This window comes from Ictidomys tridecemlineatus, chromosome 2 (assembly GCF_052094955.1).
Source record: "Ictidomys tridecemlineatus isolate mIctTri1 chromosome 2, mIctTri1.hap1, whole genome shotgun sequence".
In the NCBI taxonomy this organism is placed as follows: domain Eukaryota; kingdom Metazoa; phylum Chordata; class Mammalia; order Rodentia; family Sciuridae; genus Ictidomys; species Ictidomys tridecemlineatus.
Genome location: NC_135478.1, coordinates 111,477,171 through 111,497,847, shown reverse-complemented (window position 1 = coordinate 111,497,847; position 20,677 = coordinate 111,477,171). Strand labels below are relative to the sequence as shown.

At 37.7% G+C, this 20,677-nt stretch overlaps 1 long non-coding RNA gene across 26 annotated transcripts in view; it reads right to left on the bottom strand.

Moving 5' to 3' along the window:
* The window catches only part of LOC110596936 (uncharacterized), a 98,951-nt gene that overhangs the window by 28,145 nt on the left and 50,129 nt on the right, over positions 1 to 20,677 (bottom strand). For 4 of the 26 annotated variants that reach the window (XR_013434953.1, XR_013434954.1, XR_013434959.1 and 1 more), the window contains one exon: positions 1,894 to 1,949. The exons of 15 other annotated variants lie outside the window; for them this stretch is intronic. This is a non-coding gene — a long non-coding RNA (uncharacterized LOC110596936). Of the gene's footprint in view, positions 1 to 1,893; positions 1,954 to 2,647; positions 4,164 to 15,177; positions 15,248 to 20,677 lie in introns of all 26 variants that reach the window. 7 more of the 26 variants (XR_013434956.1, XR_013434964.1, XR_013434965.1 and 4 more) reach the window with 4 other exon arrangements.

Here is a 20,677-nt window from a genome sequence, read left to right as displayed (position 1 = left end):
AGAAATAGATAAAGCAATCATGAAATTCATATGGAAAAATAAAAGACCCAGAATATCAAAAGCAATTCTAAGCAGGAAGTGTGAATCAGGAGGTATAGTGATAACAGATTTCAATCTGTACTACAGAGCAATAGTAACAAAAACAGCATGGTACTGGTACCATAACAGGCGGGTGGACCAATGGTACAGAATAGAGGACACAGAGACCAATCCACAAAATTACAACTATCTTATATTTGATAAAGGGGCTAAAAGCATGCAATGGAGGAAGGATAGCATCTTCAACAAATGGTGCTGGGAAAACTGGAAATCCATATGAACAAAATGAAACTGAATCCCTTTCTCTCACCATGCACAAAAGTTAACTCAAAATGGATCAAGGAGCTTGATATCAAATCAGAGACTCTGTGTCTGATAGAAGAAAAAGTTGGCTCCCATCTACATATTGTGGGGTCGGGCTCCAAATTCCCTAATAGGACACCCATAGCACAAGAGTTAAAAACAAGAATCAACAAATGGGACTTACTCAAACTAAAAAGTTTTTTCTCAGCAAGAGAAACAATAAGAGAGGTAAATAGGGAGCCTACATCCTGGGAACAAATCTTTACTCCTCACACTTCAGATAGAGCCCTAATATCCAGAGTATACAAAAAACTCAAAAAATTAGACAATAAGATAACAAATAACCCAATCAACAAATGGGCCAAGGACCTGAACAGACACTTCTCAGATGAGGACATACAATCAATCAATAAGTACATGAAAAAATGCTCACCATCTCTAACAGTCAGAGAAATGCAAATCAAAACCACCATAAGATACCATCTCACTCCAGTAAGATTGGCAGCCATTATGAAGTCAAAACAACAAGTGCTGGCGAGGATTTGGAGAAAAGGGTACACTTGTACATTGCTGGTGGGACTGCAAATTGGTGAGGCCAATTTGGAGAGCAGTATGGAGATTCCTGGGAAAGCTGGGAATGGAAGCACCATTTGACCCAGCTATTGCCCTTCCTGGACTATTCTCTGAAGACCTTAAAAGAGCGTACTACAGGGATACTGCTACAGGGATGTTCACAGCAGCACAATTCACAATAGCTAGACTGTGGAACCAACCTAGATGCCCTTCAATAGATGAATGAATTAAAAAATGTGGCATTTATACACAATGGAGTATTACTCAGCACTAAAAAATGATAAAATCATGGCATTTGTAGGGAGATGGATGGCATTAGAGCAGATTATGCTAAGTGAAGCTAGCCATTCCCTAAAAAAACAAATGCCAAATGACTTCTTTGATATAAGGAGAGTAACTAAGAACAGAGCAGAGAGGAAGAGCATGAGAAGATTAACATTAAACAGCCACGAGAGGTGGGAGGGAAAGGGAGAGAGAAGGTAAATTGCATGGAAATGGAAGGAGACCCTCATTGTTATACAAAATTACATATAAGAGGATGTGAGGGGAAAGGAAAAACAAAACAAAACAAAACAAGGGAGAGAAGTAAATTACAGTAGATGGGGTAGAGAGAGAAGATGGGAGGGGAGGGGAGGGGAGGGGAAGGGGGATAGTAGAGAATAGGAAAGGTTGCAGAATACAACAGTCACTAGTATGGCAATATGTAAAAACGTGGATGTGTAACCGATGTTATACTGCAATCTGTATACGGGGTAAAAATGGAGTTCATAACCCACTTGAATCTAATGTATGAAATATGATATGTCAAGAGCTTTGTAATGTTTTGAACAACCAATAAAAAATAGAAGTAAATGAAATCCAAACTGATAAAATATAAATTCATTTTTGTATAATTTATCCATACAAATAAATTTCTAACACACACACACACACACACACACACACACAAAGACATGGGTCATGCTACATTAATCTTACCGGTAGTCTCTTGAGTGGAGAGATCTAGGCTTAATGGGTCACCTATAGGTATAAGCCTGTCTAAGAGAAAGATAATTTACTGTAACACAATCTGGCCTTTGAATAGTTTTTCTGGATTATTATACAATTTTGAAGCTGAAGCTGGTCTATCAGGGGTAAAGTATATGAAAGATATGTACAGGAATTTAGGCAACTGCATGATAAGGGGTCTGAACTATCAGGAACTAAGTTGAAGCTGCCAAAAGGCACTGCCTCAGGTGTGAAAGGATAAAAGGACACCAGAAGAAAGGGTTAAAAAATATTTAAATATTTTAAGTCCAGTGTGGGCAGTGCTAGTACTGTTTCTCAGCCTGGCCTCAGGCAGCCTTAGATCATCTCACTGAGGGTCAAGTACACCATCCCTAAGTTGGAAAAATAAACAAACAAACAAAGAAAACAACGTCCCAGAAAAGATGCCTGGGCTATAGAAAAATGGGCAAAGAGAAACTGGCTTCTCCCCTGCCTTCCATCTTCTTTTGCCTATGGGGAGTTGAGCCTGCTGGCCACAAGGATGTGCAGTAAGTTCCAGCCAGCACTGTCATTTTATGACCTGGTGATAGGAATAGTTTCCCCTTTTAAGATATGACAGGATACCCCATTTGGCTAGGGGATATTCACCACTGGGGCAAAGCAATTTTTGCTTTATCAGTATCCCATCAAACCAAATGCCTAGAGAGCCTGGAAAATAAGCAACTGTAGCCAGAAAGTAACTAACTTGGATTTTGCTGGCAATCTCTTCCAAAGGATCTTCAAGGAAGCCTAAAGAAAAGGATGAAAAGGACCATTGAATATCAATATGCCTAATGTAAGAAAAAGGTCCAAAAGAAGTCTCTGGGTCCAGTTTACAGTAGGAAACTCACTTAAAGTTGATGGCATTGTGAAAATAAAGGAGACAGGTCAGGCTCAAAAATATGCTGTGCTCCAACCCCTTGAATGATACCGGAGAGAAAAAAAGATTAAGACACAGTTTTTATATATGCCAGATTGTCTGATCCCTCTCCTGGGATGAAATTCGTTGTGTAAATTACATGCACACAAAACATTCACAAGGATTATTTCAGAATAGGAATTTAAGAAATTTAAGAAAGGGAAACTAGAAAAGATAAAAGAAAGTTACAGGTAAGGAAATATATTTTAATATGGAAAAATAGAAGGAGAAAGGAACGTTTCTGGATAAGAAAGTATTTTGTCTGGTAAAATGATACTCTTGTGCTAAAATCCAAGATGAAAGAGGACTAAACTAAGGATGTAAACAAATTGTGAATGTCTGAGTCGCAGAAAGTTAGTGGAAGATAAATCTAAAAAAACACAGTGTATTTGTGATTAAATTGGCTATAATTAGCACAGTCATTCAAAGTTATTTGAACTGTAATGTACTGATATATAGTGAAGTCTGACACAATGATCTGCTCTTATCTATAATTTTCTTGTATCTGTTAGGTTTTTTTAGTTAGGGAAACTAGTCTTAAAGGAATTAGGGGCTGTACCTGTTTTAAAGTCTTGTAAATGCTTACGTTGTGACTGGTTAGATAAACAAATATTATTTTATGATATAACAATATAGTTGACACCTTAAATATATGTGCCTTAATATATCTATACACCTGACAACTATATATATCTGAGCCTTGTTTCTAAGTGTTATGTAAAAGTTTATAAATTAAAAATTTATCTAGATTTACTGGCAAGGTAACTAATAAGTGCTCTCTTCAATACAATGTATCTGACATAGAAGGGTCACACAGTCATTTGTAGGCTTGTCCTATATTGGTTTGCTTTGATTAAGTCAATTCTGATCATTAACACTGTTTCCTAAATGTGTAAGAGATTTAAGGGTATCCTTTGATTTTTTGCTAGTACTGCTAACCCATGCAGACCTGTGATTATTGTTACCATACACTATGGATTCTAAATTGTACTTTAAAAGTTAAGCTTAGTTAAATGTAAAGCTTAGGGCTTAGGGGAGAGTACTTTACCAAGATGGTGTTCTCCAAACTAAAATTATCTATAGCAATAGTCTCCTTCAGATTTATATAGAAATAACAAATTTGGTTGGTATTTAGTCATATCATTTGATGTTTTATAGCTGGATAAAGGTAACCTGTTGTCAATAAGTTACATATAGGGGCTGGGGATGTGGCTCAAGCGGTAGCGCGCTCGCCTTGCATGCGTGCGGCCCGGGTTCGATCTTCAGCACCACATACCAACAAAGATGTTGTGTCCGCCGAGAACTAAAAAATAAATATTAAAAATATTCTCACTCTCTCTCTCTCTCTCTCCCCTCTCTCACTCTCTCTTAAAAAAATAAGTTACATATATAATTTTGTCTTACTTTTTACACTGAAATAGGAATTTAAATGCATTTTTGGAAGGTAATAAGGACAGTCTGATCTGTTTATAGGTAACATTGTAAAACATGGAAGCATTCTGCCACTTTTTATAAGGGGGAAAAAAAAAGAAAGTTAAAAACTCTTTTAGATTTTGATTCCTGTTTCAGATGTAATGTATTATTTGTCAAGAGCCCCACCTTACCTGGGAAAGTGCCCTGCTTCTCACCTTACTCCATGTTAGAATGGCTACAAAAGAGGCTAGACTTGAGCTCATTTAAAGTTCTACTCAAAAGATCGATTTTTGTTGTAAAGATTATTGTGATCTCAAAATAAAAACGGGATATGATACATAACTAAGTAAAGGTTTAAGAGTATAAAAATAATTTACTTGGTTCATAGCTATTACAAAAATTAAATATGTTTTGCTCTGTTAATTGCATTTTGTATTTTCACTGTATATTTTATAACTGTGCCTATTAGTGTTTTGCAGAGGTATGACTTCTAATAAAACCACCTGAGTTAATTTGAGATAATAAGCCATCTAGGATATAATCTGTCTTATAGAGGGAAATGTCCCTGATGCTTCCAAGAGAAGCCAAAAATGGTCAACCAGACCCTGACCTATCCTGGCAAACGGCACCACTGGTAGGGGAAAGCTAAAGGAGCCAAGAGGCATGGCACACATTCCCAAGAGTGATCTCTGAGGAATCTCAGCTGACTCTTAAGAGTAGATAGGAACAGGGTCAGTTTTGAGCAACTTGGTCTGAAACACCTGTCAGGAAAGCACAGCCTAAGCACAATACTACACAGATATTTAAAAGGAAAAACAATTTTTAAAAAAACATAACTTAAGATGTACACTTGTGTCAGCCCTACAAAAAGTAAGCAAAGCTGGAGGCTATAAAGGAAAGGTTCTTGTGTAGGAGTGCTTAATAATAATGATCACAAAGGATTCTAGAGTCACAGTTTGTCCTGAGTTAATTTGAGACTAATCTCATAGACATACAAATGTAGCAGATTAGGAATGTTGGAAAGGATGTGGAGAAAAAGGAACACTTTTTGGGGGACTGTAAATTAATATAATCGCTATGAAAATCAGTATGGAGGTTCCTCCAAAGACTAGGGGTGGAACCACCATGTGACCTAGGTATACTACTCCTTGGTATTTATCCTAAAGAATTAATGTAATCATACTATAGTGATAATATGTATAACCAAGTTTATAGCAGCACAAGTCACAAATTGGAACCAGCCTAGAAGTCCATCAATGGATGAATGAATAAAGGAAATGTGGTATATTTTCACAATGGATTTTTACTCAGCAATAAAAAAACGAAATTATGTCATTTGGAGGAAAATGGATGGAACTAGAGACCATTATGTTAAACAAAATAAGTCAAACTCAGAAAGTCAAGGGTCTTATCTTTTCTCTCATATGTAGAAGTTACAGAAAGGAAAAAGGAAAAGAAAGGTTGGGTGAAGAAAGTGGGGAATCTCATGAAAATCAAAAGGAGATCTAGTAGAGGAAATGTTCCAGGGGTTGGTAGGTGAGGAGAGAAGAGGGAAGTGTTAGGGAGTGATATTGGCCAAATTTTAGTTATACTTGGTGTAATAAATACCATCATTATGTATAACTATAATATGACAATAAAAATGTAGAAAGAAAATAAATGGATAAAAACCTAAACAGAAAACAAAAAAAGAAATCCTTGTCATTCTTGTTGTGCCTAAATTAACTATAAATGTTCAAGGAAGTAGACAGGTCTGTCAACTTAGAATACAAAGTCACACATAAAGCTTAAGAAGCCCTGTCATGTCAAACAGCAAGTCACGAGGAAAAACATGTGCCCTTTGGGTAACTGCATTTACCTTAACTGTGACCTCTGTCAGGTTCTTTGTGCTTTACTATCTTGTAGAAAGAGAAGCTGTAGATAAGGGTCTGCCAGGTTTCACCAGATGTGTGTGTGATGAGCTGCTCTTCCATCATTTTCTAGGAAAGACAATAAAACTCTGAAATTCCTACAGAGGGACACCTCAGAGGGGCAGCTCTTAGTTTTGCAATGGAATCAAGAGAATGATAGGAGCACTGATGAGATCCTATCCTCCACCTACCCACTAGAAATCAAGATTGTGCTGTTACAAAAATCAAATCAAAGTGGATCAAAGACTTAAGAAATAGACTAGACATTTTGCAACTGCAAGGAAAAAAAAAAAGGAAGCCAACACTCCATCATATTGGTGCAGGATCTGATTTCCTTAACAAGATTCCTAAAGCTCAAGAAATAAAACCAAGAATCAATAAGTGGGATGGCATCAAATTAAATGTTTCTTTCTGTAGAAGCAAAGGAAATGATTAAAAGCATGAAAAGAGGGCCTCCACAAAGGGAGAAAATCTTTGCCAGCTATTTCTGACAGGGGATTAATTAATATCCAGAATATATAAAGAACTCAAAAAGCTTAACATTAAACAAACATCAAATAAACCAATCTATAAGTGGGTAAAAGAACTAAACAGACATCTCAAAAGAAGAAACACAAATGACCAATAAACATATGCAAATATGTTCAACATCTCTAGCAATCAGGGAAATGTAGATCAAAACTATACTAAGATTTCATCTCACTCCTGTAAGAATAGCAATTATCAAGAGTACAAGTAGTAATAAATGCTGTTGAAGATATGGGAGAAAATGTATACTGATATATTGTTGGTAGGACTGCAAATTAATGAAATGGTTCTGGAAAACAGTGTGGAGATTCTTTTAATTAGGAATAGTACCACCATATGACCCAGCTATCTCTAAAAGATACTAAAATCAGCATACTAGAGGGACACAGCCACTTCAATATTTACAGCAATAGCTAAATTATGGAATCAGCCCAGATGCCCATCAATATATGAATAGATTAAGAAAATGTGGAATATATACATAAAATATTATTACTTAGCCATAAAGAAAAATAAAATTATGGCATTTTTTTCTAGTAAATGGATGGAATTGGAAAAACATACAAAGACAAACTTAAAAGAGAAATAACTTAGTCTCAGAAAATCAAGGATTGAATGATTTTTCTCTTGGATGCAGAAGCTAGAGCAAAATGAGGGAAAAGTGGGAGGTGGGTATCAGATACCACAAAGACATATGGAAAATCAATGGATTAGAAGGAGATTGAAAGGGAGGGAGAAGGGATGGAAAAGGGGAGGATATGTTGAATAACTTACATAAAATCATGCTATGTGCATGTATAAATATACCACAGAATGTTTTTAAAATATTTATAGACACATAATGACTCGAGAATAAGGTTATTATAGGATTTTAAATTTTAAATAAAAGGAATAATTATATATAATTTTATGAATTATTTTTCATCAACATGTTTCTGACATTTAACCTTACTGACACATATACCTTCAGTTCATTTCATTTAACTGTTATAGAAATATTTTATTTTATGAACAAGGAAATAGTATTCTAAGGGAGATGGGAGAATATAAAGTTTTCATGGAAAGGCTATGGAAAATAGCACATTGAGACCATAAAAGAGAGAACGGAGGATTATATGCTAATTCAAATAATTTACTGATTTTACATTTCAGTGATGACAATCCAGCTGCTCAACTATCCATTTCTAGTAGAGATCTCCATATGGACAGGATGGCGTGAACCAGCTCAGTCAACTTCACCTTACCCATTTCTCTCCTCTTCCATTTAGTTTCATTTCTCAACAGTATAATTACATTCAGCATCCTGTGATATATAGAAGGACAATAAGAGGTGGCACCTCTCTAAGCAGGAGACAAATGAAATGAAGACAGGTTATTCACTCTGGTATGCTAAGAGCTCTGACAAAGTAGTACACCCAGACTCAAGCTCCTGAAGCAGGGTTTGAATTTATACTCAAATCTTGGATAAGTAGGAATTAGGAATTCTCAGGGAGGAAATAGCATTCTCAGGGAGATGGGGCTTAAGTTCAGGAGAAGAGTGTTCTCCTAAAATCTTTTACAGAAAAATTCCTCTGAAGTTCAAAAGTACAGATTCCTTACAGAATATTTCATCTCAGAAATAAATTCTGCCAAACTTTTAAATTGAGGTAAAGTGTATTTCAAAGCAAAACCTGAGAGCTTGTTTGGAGGTTCTAGCAGAGGAGCTCAGTTACTCATATACCCTTGATTGAAGAATGGTCCTCCTCTACCAGGGAAGCTCATCCTCTTTGAAAAGCACACAGCTTCAGGAGGGATGCACATTGAATGGTGAGGGAGGAAGGGGACACCTGCCTAGCCAGCCAGATCAACCAAATCAACTCCTGTGATCAATGGGTGACAGATGTCACAGTCAGATCACCTTCAAAACCCTGAGTCTCCTCTGAGTCCAAGAGTCTGGACAAGTGGCTGTCCTCCCTGCTACAACATCTTCAAAGACAGAAGACTTGGCTCCTCCAAATGTATCACATTTCCATGTGGCAGTATCCATTGCTAGTGAGTTACTTATTATGAAATGAAATCTGTTGTCTCTAATTTTCAGTCATTGGTACTTATTTTGCCAGCAATGTCATTTTTGGTCTTATCACCTTTAGCCTAAACATCCCTAATCCCTCCTTTTATCCCCAAAGCACAAGAAAAACTGCTGCTCTACATCTGTAAGCAATGAGGAAGCACAGAGAGTACTCCTAAGGTAGTAGGCGGTCCTTTCAATCTTCTACCTGACTAGAGCCAAAAGCCAGCCAGGCTTGTCAGGGATATTGGCCTGGGAGAAGACAGACAGTAAAGAAATCCAGAACTGAACTGATCATCACCTCTACTGGCCAGAATGAAAATGCTGCAATGAATGAGGCAGAGGTAAAACCAGCATAGAATTTATGACATTAAAGAAACCTGAGTGACTGCTGGCCCAGGCGAGCCAAGTAACCACCAGAAAGAACCTTCTGCTTTTAGGGAAAGGAGTGCAAAAGTCAAATTTCTTAGATCATTTACCTAAAGACCACAGAGTCAGCATAGTGAGGCAACAAGAACATGCTAGGTAGAATTGTTATAAAACAAACAAAACTGGGAAAAAATAAGAAACAAATTCTCAAAATAAAAAACATTAAAATCCATAAATATGTATAATTATAATGTGTTGATTAAAATTTATTTAAATATTTTAAGCTGAGTGCATTGGCACATACCTGTCATCCTAGATATTCAGTTCAAGGCTGAACTGGGCAATTTAGCAAGACCCTGCCTCAAAATAACAAATGAAAAGGGTTGGGAATGTGATTCAGTGGTAGAGTATTTGCCTCGCATGCACAAGACCCTGGGTTCAATCCCTAGCACTGCAAATAAATTAAAAAAAACACATATATACATAAAATAATAGTTATTTTTTTTAAAAGCAGGAGTATTTGCTCAAGGAGATAAGGTATAGGCAGCTTTTTTCCTCCTGGATACTCAGGAAAAGAACAGTCATGTTTAACCACAAAGAGTGACACACATTCACTAAATGTTCATTTTCTTACTGATTGCATGTTATCATCATGCAAGCATCATGCCATGAGTGCTGGGGTGAGCAAGAGAGACTTGGTCTGGACCTTCTTCCTGCAGCCCTGAAATTATGAATGGTTCTGATTAGTTTCTATGTCTTTGAGGGAACTCTCAGCTATCCTGACAGGCAGGACACAGATCATTAGCCCTTGATCATATAGATGTGGATAAGCAATGACTCACCCAAGATCCCACATAACAGATTGTGGAAGAGTCACAATCCCAAAAACCAAATGTTGAATATTCTCTCTGATATGTGGAAGCTAACATGGAAAGTGTGTGGGGGAGAATAGAAGTTCATTGGGTTAGACATAGGGAAATGAAGGGAAGGGAGGGAGAATGGATTTAGGAAAGAGGGTAGAATGAATCAGACATAATGTTTCTATGTTCATATATTAATACATGGCCAGTGAAACTCCACAGCATATACAACCATAAGAATAGAATCCTAATTAGAGTAAGTTGTATTCTACATATATATAATTTGTCAAAATGTATTCTACTGTCATGTAAAAAGAAGAAATTAAAAAGAAGAGGAGAATTCAAATTATCCCTATTTGACAACACAATTCTATATTTAGAAGACCCAGAAAACTCCATGAGAAAATTCTGGACTTCATAAATGAATTCAGACAAGTAGCAGGATATAAAATCAACACCCATAAATCAATTGTGTTCCTATACATCAGTGATGAATCAACTAAAAGAGAAATTAGGAAAACTATCCCATTCACAATAGCCTCAAAAAAATATCTTGAATCAATCTAACGGAAGAGGTGAAAGACCTCCTCAATGAAAACGAGAGAGAGAGAGAGAGAGAGAGAGAGAGAGAGAGAGAGAGAGAGAGAGAGAGAGAGAACGAGAACACGCCAGGGAGTGGGCTTTTATTGGGGAACAAAAAATTCCAGGGAAAATTCCATCCAATGAAGGTTAAGGGGGGGCAGCATCTCAAAGTCAGGGGTGACAATTGGGTCTTTGGGGCAGTGGCCAGTCACATCTCTGCATGGACAAGCCCTCGGACCTGGAGAAGGGTGGGGAATAGGGGAATAGCTCTGACACAGCTGTGTCTAAGCGCCTCTCACCCAGCCAGGGAGGTAACTCAAATCACGTCCGAGGATGGCCTCTCACAGTAATAAAAAGAAATTTAATCCCTATCTCTCACTCTGCACAAAACTCAACTCAAAGTAGATCAAGGACCTAGGTATTAGACCAGAGAACCTGCTCCTCACAGAAGAAAAAGTAGGCCCAACTCTCTATCATGTTGGCTTCGGAACCAACTTCCTCAACAAGACTCTTAAAGCATAATAAGTAAAATCAAGAATCAATAAATGTGATGGTAGCAAACTAAAAAGCTTCTTCACATCAAAGGAAACAATCAAGTACATGAAGAGAGAGCCTAAGAATGGGAGAAAATCTTTGCCACCTGCACCTCAGGGCATTAATCTCCAGGATATACAATGAACTCAAAAAACTTAATACCAAGAAACAAACAAACAAATCACCAAATCAATGAATGAGCAAAGGAACAAACAGGCACTTCACAGAAGAAATATGATCGGTCAACAAATATATGAAAAAAATGTTCAACATCTCTAGCAGTTAGACAAATACAAATTAAAACTATACTAAGATTCCATCTCACTGCAGTAAGAATGGCAATTATCAAGAATATAAATAGCAATAAATGTTGGTGAGAATGTAGGGAAAAAGGTACACTTATACATTGCTGGTGGGATTGCAAACTGGTGCAACTACTCTTGAAAACAGTATGTAGATTACTTAGAAAATTTGGAATGGAACCAACATTTGATCCAATTATCTCACTCCTCAGCGTATATATACCCAAAGGATTCAAAAACATCATACTAGAGTGATGCAGCCACATCCATGTTTATAGCTGCTCAATTCACAAAAGCTAAGTTTATGGAACCAACCTAGGTGCCCTTCAACAGATGAATGGATAAAGAAAATGTGGTATACATACACAAAGTAATGTTACTCACTCAACCATAAAGAAGAACGAAATTATGGCATTTGCTGGTAAATGGATAGAACTGGAGATTATCATGCTAAGTGAAATAAGCCAATCCCCCAAACCAAAGGCTAAATGTTCTCTCTAATATGCAGATGCTAACACATAATAAAGGAGTAGTGAATAGAAGTTCACTGGATTAGACAAAGGGGAATGAAGGGAAGGGAGAGGTGATGGGAATAGGAAAGACAGTAGAATAAATTGAACACAAGTTTACTATGTTCATATATGTTCCCATCTCATACAATCTTTAAAGCTACTTACATACAAGATCCTTTCCATTTCTCTCATTTCCAGTCCCCAATGGAACCTGATGGAAGAGTTAAAGGAGTCTAGAGACCACACTCAGTCTTGTGTGCACTGCCTTAAACTACAGAAACTGGGGATTCCCATCCTTCAAACCAAGGCAGATTTGAGCAAGAGTTTCACAATAAACCCCAAGGACCAAAGAATCTGCTTTAGCACCAGATTCAAACCATGAGATTGACACTATAGAAAACCCCCCAAAAGTAGAAATGTAAAAAATCATTCTTTATTCAAGTTGGAGGAGGGGAAGAAAAGACATTGTGAGACAAATGGGTGAACCTCACACTGGGCACCTTCTATCTACTATGACTTACCCTTTCAATTGTCCAGGTTCAAAACTGAGGCATCTAACAGCTCCCTTCTCCAGCTGTGATCTCCCCTTTATAGATTCACATGTACTTCTAAGTCATGCTCATCCTTGCTCTGACCAAGGAAGACTGAAACTGTCTCCTACCCGGGCCTCTATGATTTCAGCTTCTCTCTTGAAAACTCTACCTATGAGCCATTCCCATTTGCATCTTCCTAAAGAATATATCCCATGCCATTATTCTGTTACTATATATTGCATATCTCTATGAGCTATACCATTGTGAACTGACCCCCAGGGCATAGAGGGTTCTGCCCAACATTTGCCTAACTTGTGATTTTGCTCCATAACCCACCATTCATCCACATTTCCAGCCAAATCAAACCCTGCTTGCACAATCCTGTCTGTGTTCTGTTAGCTGGGGTTCTTCTTCCCAAAATCACTGGCTAAAAACCCGTCTATCTTGAAAGGCCGTTTCAAATTATGGCCCCTTAGTAAAATGATTCATCAACCCCACCCCCTAAACACTGGATCTCTAAGAATCTCTCCTTGTAGGTGCCAGGTTTTGCTTTATACAATTAGTGTTAAATCTGCCTCATTTCCTTTAAAGGTCCTGGAAGGCAGGATTATGCCCTGCTTATCTAGAATTCCTGCAACATAAACTAAAGGTTGCATTCTACAGCAAACATTGGAAGAGAATCACTAAGCCTTTTAGAGTACTCTGAAAACTTCCAGGGCTCTTAATTTGTGGTTCTTGGGTACTACTTCCAGAATGGAACCTTTTATTTGTTAGATAATATAAATATAAATATGGTTCTTCCTAAAACAGGGCTTCTCAATCTCAGTATTATTGTCACTGGGAATTAACTAAGACTTTGTTGTGGGGGGCTGTCCTGTGTACTGTAGGATGTTGACCAGAATCCCTGGTTCCTACACATTACATGTCAGAAATCCCTCATCCATCATCCTCCCATCTCTGAAGTGACAGAAATATCCCTAAATATTATCATATGTCCCTTAAGAGATAAATTGCACCTGGTTATGAAAGACCCACCATGCTTTCCTATAGCAGGTGCAATGACTTAAAAAAAAATCCCCAAGCCAAAAGTTAGGCTTTGCTGGCAACATAAACACCCAGAGAAGTAAGGAAATAGGTATCTTGCAATTACTGACCACCAGCAGCCCACAACTGGGAAGGCTTAGAAATAGGTACCATGCCCTAAAAATTAAATTAGAACAAGCTAACAGAGGGGGACTAGAACCAACTCTTATGCACATATAGCAACTCACAGGCCCCGTCTTCTGGGTCCCCCTAGAGGGGTTATCTCTCTCTACTGCATCCTGAGAATTGCTCTACCAGCCTAAACTGGGAAATACTGCCACAAATTACATAATTCTTTTTTTTTTTTTTTTGGTGGTTAAGGAACTATACTCTAAATCATGAGTTGGCAAATATTTTCCATAAAGGACCAGCTAGTGAATATATTAGGTTTTGTGGGCCACCTGGTCTCTGTTACAACTATTCAACTTTGTACAAGGAAGCACCAAAGCAGCCATAGACAGTATGTGCATCAATGGGTATGGCTTTGTCCCAGTAAAACTTTACTTAAAAAGCAAGATGGTAGGCCAGATTTGACACACAGCTGTCTGATCTCTGCTCTGTTCTGCATCACACAAAGTGTTCCTTTCACGAGGCTGCATATTTTTTCTCAGATCTTAATAAGAGGAAAAGTTATGCTTCTTCTGAAGAAATTTTTCCTTCTTATTGCTCTGAATCTTGCAGAAGATGTTTCCCACATTTCTTTGGCTAGCAAGGATTTTAGAGCTGAATTTAGCACAGAACTCTAGCAACTTTACAAGGCTTTATATTGTGTCCTATCTTATTTTTCTCATTTCTTGAATTTTCCCTATCTGGACACATTTTCCCCACCTTTCTGGAATTTTTTTAGTTCTACAATCCACCTGCAGAAACTTTTTAGAATAAGATCAGTGATAAACAAAAAGAAAAGGCAGGATGCACAGAATGGCAGTCAAATAGGAAGGTCTATGATGAATTTGTTTTTTTCTAATTTTATTTATTCTTTTTAGATATAGATGACAATAGAGTATATTTTGACATATTCATACAAACATGGAGTATACTTTATTCTAATTAGGATCCCAGTCTGTGGTTATGATACATTTCTTCTTAACAATCTTGTCCAAAATCTTCCTTACAGAAGGTTCCACTTAACGAATGTAGAAACTTCCCTCATCCTCTTTAGAGTGAACTAAATTTGGTACTCATAAAGCCAAAAAAGTAATTTTGTAGTGGAAGCAGCTGACAAATAACAACATTAACAAAGTGATGAAGGTTACCATCACAGGCATGTCCTGCTGATCTCATATATCCCAATATGATGTGATGAGAAAGGCACCTCACTTCAGAAGTATCTCCATTCTAACTATAAGAACCCAGATTTGGGGATATTCTACAGGATACCCTGGCCAAGACTCTTCAAGAATATTAAGGTCATAAAAAAACAACAACAAGAAAATGGAGCTGGGGTATGGCTTAGTCATAAGAGCACATATACTTAATGTGCACAAGGTCCTAGGTTCAAACACTGTTTCTCTTTCTCCCTCCCTACTTCCCTGGCTCCTAACCACCTCTGCCTGTTTCATCCATACAATGCATGATAATCAGACAACAGGAAGCAACCAAATCCAAATAGTCTGCTGGAGATAGCACTCTGCTCTGTCTTACCTGGAAACAAATGGGCTAAGTGGTGATTCTTCCTTTCACTCACCCAGCTCCTTCAGGTCAGATAGGCTCCCTAAAGGAAGCCACAACAGAAAATCATATACCTTGAAGAGCAAGAGTGAAGGACTGGGAATAAACTCTGATTCATAGCCTGGGTATTATCCAAGGTTTATAATTTCTGGGAAGGAAAGAATATCATCCCAAATGAAAATCCACCCCCCGCCCGTCCTCATGGAGCTTACCATTTGGGGGTAGGGAGATGATACATATAAAATAACATTTGTAAAGAGTTTCATTCATTCCTGTATTTCCAATAGCATTTGACATGGATGTATACCCAGAAGATGATTGGTATTTTGCTCTCTCCACATGTTCATCCTAATTCCCTTTTTGTGAATAGCTATTATAATTTTATATCTCACATCATGCCATAAGACTGGAGGCTAACAATAAGTAAAAATATGAAATAAATACACAAGAAAACCCCCAGTAAATGAATATAGGAAAAGTGTAGAATTATAGTCTAATCAATTTTTTTTTTGATGTAGGATAACAATTATAAATGTCTGGAATTGGGCCATGCAATACAGAAGCTATTAGCTAAATGTGGTTTTTAAAATATAAATCTGCTGAAATAAAATCATTCAGTTCCTGGATCATGTTAGCCACACTGAAAATAGCTCAACAGCCATGTCTGAGGAGGGGCTACTGTGTTGGATGGTGCGGACAAAAAGTATTTCCATCATTGTAGAAATTTCTCTTGGACAGCTGGTCTAGAGCAAAGATTGCTCCCCCCACAAAAAAAGTGTATAGGGCTGGGGATATAGCTCAGTACAGGAGCATTTGCTTAGCATGCACAGACCCTGGGTTTAATCCCCAGCACCAAGGGAAAAAAAAATAGTGGAGACTGTAGATAGTATGTATTGATAAAATCTGTCTGAGTTGTGTTTTTGGTTATTGTTTTGTTATTTGTTTCTTTTTGTAAACTCAGAGTCTCATGTGTGCTAGGGTTTCATACCCCAGACCTTTGTTTAGTTTTATAAACAGGCTGGCACTGAACTTGTGATCTTCCTGCCTCATCCTCCCAAGTAGCAGGTGTGCACAATTATGTCTGGCTTGGCTGAAAAAAAAAAAAAAAAAATATATATATATATATATATATTTTTTTAAAGGAATGGGCTATAGGCTGCTAAGTATCCATGATTTTTTCCACATTTTTAAAATTGGTTCATTATAGTTGTACATATTGATGGGATTTATTGTTACATATTCATACATGTCACAATGTAACAATATAATTTGGTTAATATCAATCCCTAGCACTTCCCCACCTCCGTCTGTACCTCCCACTTTGATCCCTTTCCTCTACTGATCTCCTTTTGAATTTTAGATTCACCCCTACCCTTGTTTTCCTTTTTCCTCTCTAGCTTCCACATTATAAGGAAAAACATATGACCCTTAACTTTCTGAGTTTGACTTCACTTAACACGATGGTCTCTAGTTCCATTCATTTTTCTGCAAATGACATAATTTCATTTTTCTTTATGGCCAAATAAAACTCTCTTGTGTATCTATACTATATTTTCTTTATCCATTCATTCGCTGATGGACAACTAGGCTAGTTCCATAGTTTGGCTATTGTGAATTATGCTGCTATAAACATGGATATGCGTGTATCACGATAGTAAGATGATCTTCAATTCTTCAAGGAAAATACCTAAAAGTAATATAGCCGGGTCATCTGGTGGTTTCATGCTTATTTTTTGGAAGACCCTCCAAATTGATTTCTATAGTGGTTGTACTAATTTACAGTTCCACCAACAGTGTAAGTGTTCCTTTTTCTCCACATCCTCTCCAGCATTTATTATTTGCATTCTTGATGAATGTCATTCTGATAAGAATGAGATGAAATCTGTAAAGTTTTAATATGCATTTCCCTAACTGTTAAAATATTGAGCATTTTTTTTTCTTTTGAGAAGTGTCCGTTTAGTTCATTTGCTCATTTATTAGTAGGGTTGTTTGGTTTTTTTTGTGTGTATGTAAAGTTTTTTTTTCTTTTTGGTATATTTTAGATATTAATCCTCTGTTGGAAGAGTAGCTAGCAAAGATTTTCTCCCATTCTGTGGGGTTCTGTCTTCATATTCGTAATTGTTTCCTTTGCCAGGTAGATGCTTTTTAATTTGATGCTGCCCCATTTATTAACTCTTGGCATTATTTCCTGAGCTTTAGCAGTCCTACTGAGAAAGTCATTGCTTGTGCCTAAAAGCTGGAGTGTTGACCCTACATATTCTTCTGGGAGAAATAGTTTCTGGTCTAATCCTGAGGCCTATGATCCATTTTGAGTTGTTTTTTTGAGCAGGGTGAGTTCAATTTCATTCTTTTACATATAGATAACCAGTTGTCCTAAGCAGCATTTATTAAAAAGACTGTCTTTTCTCCAATGTGTTTTTGGCACATTTGTCAAGGGTCAGATAAATGTACATGTGTGGATGTGTTTTAGTGTTCTATTGCATACCACTGGTCTAAGTTTCTGTTTTTATGCCAGTACCATGCAGTTTTTTTTTTTTTTTACTATATGATTTGAAGTTAGGTTTGTGATGCCTCCAACATTGCTTTTTTGGCTTAGAATTGAAGTTTAGTACTGTTCCCCCCCCCCCCCCCCGTTCTGTGAAGAGTGTCATTTGCGTTTTGATAGGATTACATTAAATCTGGATATTGCTTTTGGTAGTATGAGGTATTTTACCAATAATAACTGTCCCTATCCATGAAAATGGGAGTTCTTTCCATCTTCAGAGGTCTTCTTCAATTTCTTTCTTCAATTTTCTATAGTTTTCACCTCCTTGGCTAGATTTATTCCTTGGTATCTTATTTTCTTTGAAGCTAGTGTAAATAAAAATGTTTTCCTGATTTTCTTTATCAGCAGATTCATTGTTAGTATATAGAAAGCTGTTGATTCTTGTATGTTGATTTTGTAACCTGGTATTTTGTCCAATTTGTTTTTTAGCTCTAGCAGACTTTTGGTAGAGTTTTTGGGTCTTCTAGGTATAAGATCATATCACCTGCAAACAGTGCTAATGTGACTTCTTTCTTTCCTACTTTTATCCCTTTTATTTCCTTCTCTTGCCTAATTGCTCTGGGTAGAATTTCTAGCTCTCTTTTAAATAGGAGTGGTGAGAGTTTTCCATGTGATTTTTGCCAGGCAGAAACCCAGGTCCAGTGCCTATTTATAATACAAGATAGAAACTTGGATTTTTGTAAAAAATCGACAGATTTTTAAGTAGTTCCAATCAACAAAACAAAACAGAACAAAACCAACCAAACAACAACAACAACAACAATAAAAAACAAAACCGAAAGGCCAAATACACTTTGGAGACATCTGTGACTGAAGTGAATCCTGATTCCTGCAGAAGCCTTGCACAAAGACTTCAGGTAAGAGCCTGAGTAATGGTGGAAGGTTGAGGTTAGGGCAAAGTTGATTAGTAGGTTTCAGAGGTCCTCTGGAGGAAATGATCCTTGGGGATATAAGATATATTTATTCATATATTTGAAGAAGAAACAGAGAAAAGGAGAAAATGTCCACTTTTGGACACAAAACAAGATTACCCAGAACTGTCTCTAGGATCCCATGAACACACTAGAAACTGCTGCCCTAACAGATGTGGCCCCAAAGGGTATTCAGTAGAACCCAGCATCTCTGGGGCCATCACAGGGTGTAATTGTCTGGGGCTATGTGTCATCTCAGGCCCCTCTCCTTAAATACTTAATGGTTCCACATTTGACTTAGATTTCAGGGTGTGGTATAAATTAGCAATGGGAAAAAAGGTCCCAATGTTTTAAATGAGAAGGACCTTACTATTTTTTGTGTCTGAACCAGAGGCTGGGTTAGGGGAAGAATTAACAGTGCACTAAAGAGACATGGCTGCTGCCCTCTTGGAGCACAGTCTTGTGTGGAACGTGAGCATTTATGAAATCCCAGTCATACAAATGCAAAGGAGAGTTGTGTAAAATGAGATGCTGAAAAATGAGGCATCAGAGCTATGCAAGTGCCTGACATGGGATCTGATTCAGTGAAGAGGAATTAACCAGGTATAATCAGAAGGGACAGCACATGCCAGGCAGAGTTGCAGTAGGAAATCTGGTGCTTATAGAGGTCACTAGAGTATAAGAGTGAGGGTGAGGATGAAGCAGAAAATGAAGCTGAACAGGAAGGTAGGGCCCCAATCTTGCAAGACATTTCAGGCTATTGTAAAGATTTCTGCTTTTACCCTAAAGAGAAAAAGAGCCATAAAAAGATTTAATGAGGGATGATACAATAAGACTTCACTGCAGAAAGTGATTCCAGGCAAGGTAGAAACAGACTGAACAGGCCTGAATGGCAGTAGAAACTATGCAGGAGGCTGCTGCAGGATGCAGGTGAGAAATGGTCTTCTGCACTGGAGACGGGGTGGTCCACGGAGATGGAGGTGATTGAGCAAAATGATGACTCCAGAGACATTTACCATGCAAATGCAACCTGGGCTAGGCTGTTGAGACTCAAGCCTCCTTATGAGAATATCTGCTAGAGGTCATGGAGCCAGAGGAGGGAAGAGGCCCTAACAGTGGTTCAGGTCTCATGTAGCAGGATCCTCTCTTGGCCACCATATCCTTTCAGGCTCTGGATAAAAGACATCATTTGATAGGTTCCTAAGCAAAGTCCTAGGACTAAGTGCTTCTCATGTCTTCCAAAATCTTATATAAGTTAAATAAAAATCAACTTCCAGAGAACAGAATGTAGAGAAGAATACTGTGTAACTCTATTCCACTTATCAGACAGATAGTGAGACAAACATTATTGTCAGAATGATGAATTGGTGGCAAAAAGGACCATTTCCCAATGCTAGCATACAGTTCTGTTATTTGGAACCCTCGGTGTACTGCTGTCTGCTTTAATTTTACAGGTACTTCTTTTCCTTGGCAAAGCTGGACTGCAGTGACAGCTCCTCCCCTCGGTCAAAAAAAAAAATCCCTTCTCAGCAAAGAGCCGCTCTGAGGAACAAACAGCATGGCATCACCTTTGCAACTTACCCAGAGCTAGAGGACTTCACTTTCTGAGGTCCAGAAGCATCATTACAGAGCTAGAAGAGGTGGGAAAGTTCACCTCATCCAATCCCATTTTTACACATATACTCATGGAGAAAGAATTGACTGGCTCAAGTCAAGTTCATTTACTGGCTTCTACCCTGTTTTCTTTCCTATCCCTGTCTTCCTCATCCACATAATAATACACTGTGGAGAATTACTGTGAGCTAGGTCTGAGTTAACCACAGAGATGTTTCATCTCACTTTGCTCTCAAAGCGACCCTACAAGGAAAATAAATTAGTCCACTCTACAGATGACAAACACAAGGCTGGGCGAGATGAGCACAGGTGGTTCAAGTCCATGGAGTGGTAAGCAGCCTGACACCAGAGCATACAAAGCTGACAGTCTTGAAACATGTAGCCCCTACACACTATGTGTTTT